The sequence below is a fragment of the Lactuca saligna genome, chromosome 3 (genome assembly GCF_052625555.1).
Source record: "Lactuca saligna cultivar CGN05327 chromosome 3, ASM5262555v1, whole genome shotgun sequence".
Taxonomy (NCBI): domain Eukaryota; kingdom Viridiplantae; phylum Streptophyta; class Magnoliopsida; order Asterales; family Asteraceae; genus Lactuca; species Lactuca saligna.
In genome coordinates, this window is record NC_136419.1 from 169,591,298 (window position 1) to 169,593,755 (window position 2,458).

A 2,458-nucleotide genomic window follows, 5' to 3' on the forward strand; every position below is an offset into this window, starting at 1 on the left:
ATGTTGACTTTGATTATCTATTTGAAGTTCTCATTGATTAAGAAAGCAGAAGACAATGAAGTTGATACGGCAGAGCTAAGCTGATACTGCAGAGCTAAGTCCTCATTAATAATCCACAACTTAGTATGGTTAAAATCCCCACCGTTGACGATAATTCTGTGAATGTCTTGGAAAAGGACTATTATACCATTTCTGTAGGTAGGAAGCTAATCATTTTGCAGATCTTATGTTATGGTGCCCTGGATTCTACAGAACTAAGGGCAGTAATAGACAATCATGAAGAATTTGAAGTGGGACCAGATCCTGATGCAATTATTGCATTCACTGAACCTGTAAAAGACACACCTATAAAAAGACGAGGTCTCCCTCCTAAAACCCCTTTACCCAAGGATCAAGAACCTGTAAAAGATATTCCTATTCCTAGTATTTAAAACCAGAACCTCTACTTATTCCGCCAGGATCACACATAACCTAGTAACACAAAACCAAAAAAGTTATCTTTTTATGATTTTCCCAAAATACCCTTTAATTAATTAACTAATTAATGATGTTAAATTCGGAAGCTAACCTTCCAGAAAGGAATATTACCACAAATGATGCTTAAGCATGCTGCTCGACTAGGTAAAACTTTTTTGAATCAATAGTGTTAAAAATCATATACCCAATTCTTTTTTTTCATTTCTAATGCTAGATGTATGAGAAACAGAAGAGTTCACTGTTTTAGCAATTTGGGTATCTGAAATTCTTGAAGTTTGTTGTGATTTCAATCTAGATTCTTGTAATGAGGTCATCTGATTTATTCTTTCATGTTTTTCTTCTCTTCTATCTATTCTTGAAGTATCTAAATGCACTTCTTGTTTTTCATTTCTGATGTTAGATTGCATATGTGAAACATAAGAGTTCTCAATTTTAGCAATTTGGGTATCTGAAATTCTTGAAATTTGTTGTGATTTTACTCTAGATTCTTGTAATGAGATCATCTGATTAATGGTTTCACTGGCACTGCATGTCCACTTGGAGCTAAAGGCATATTAAGTTCTGCATCCAGATCGGGTTCATTATCAGGTTGAATATATGAAGGTACCCATTCACCTTCAGTTTCTTGACCCATGTCTGCCTCCAAAGCATCAAGTTCTTAAACATTTCCATGAAGTGAAGTTAACATTTAAAAAAAGAAAAATAATAATAATGAATTTGTGCTTACCACCCATGAGATCATCTTCATCAATATCATCTGGCACACTAAACTTCTACCAAGAGATTCTTGTATCTCACTGCTTATATCCATCATGTCCATCATTTCATCTTGCAAATTCTAAACATAAAAACAAGATTAAATGATCTGTAATTACAAAGTATCAAAAGAAAGATATTCATAATATTTATACTAACATCAATGTCTTGTATCTTCACAGTTTTCATCATTCCTTTTAGCTCTTTGTTTGATCCCGTTTGTAGCAAATGCTTGATAATTGTGGCATATACTGTTTGCTGAGCATCTTTAATACCTTCTGAAGTGAATGCAACTTGATCTAGGTTGATTGTTTGATTGTACAACATGTCACGTTGTCCTTCATACCTACTCAAGTATAACTTACTTTCATTATCAACTCTACAGTAGATCCAAAAATTTGAGGAGGTTATCTTGCCTTCACTTCTCAGGTAGGTTTTTTAATTCATACCCATGTTCAAAATACAAAAATATGTGATCGTTTTTTTATTAAACATTTAAAATGCTATAAAGTTTATATGTTATTGTGTTGAAGGACTCGCCTAGTGTACTTCATTTGAAAAAATTATCAGATGTTGTCTGTAGGTAAGAAAAATTCTTCATTTCCTTCTTTCTTATTATTCAGATTTTACAGTGTATGATTTTATGATTTGGATTGCAATGAAAAATATTAGATATGGAGATGCTCAAATCTTTGCCATCAGATTCACCTGAGCAACAGGAGTACATAACAGCCATCCAAAATGAGGATGGATACAACTGGGGGTAATTCTAATTCATGCTCTTTAATTCTTGATTCTAAAATTTGATTTGTTCTAAAAATTATAAATTTACTCTTTTTTTTCAATAAAAAGTTATAATCCTGTGTTATGGGGAGTCCCTAAAGGAAGCTATTCAACTAACCCTAATGTTGGAATAGTGTCTAAGGCTGCAACTATATTAGGCAAGTATTTGATCCGGTTGTGCATGGTCCTTTTGGGTTGCCTTCACCATAGCAACTTGATGGATGATTTGTTAAGAGAGAGTAAATATTATAAGGACTAATATATGGTTATTTGATTAATATAAGTCATAGATTAATTGGAATTAATTTGGTGACTTAAAGAGATTAATTAAATAAGAGGGTATAAACTGTCAATTGTTTGATAGTTACACTTTAGACTATAAATCCTTATCCTAGATAGGATGGACGATTTCTAGGGCTTGGATAAGCCAAAATCGTCCATA

General features: G+C 32.7%; 1 pseudogene; it reads right to left on the reverse strand.

The window, feature by feature from the left end:
- Window positions 1–976: 976 nt before the first annotated feature.
- On the reverse strand, window positions 977–1,787 carry LOC145036148 (vacuolar protein sorting-associated protein 60.1-like; annotated as a pseudogene).
- Window positions 1,788–2,458: the final 671 nt, after the last annotated feature.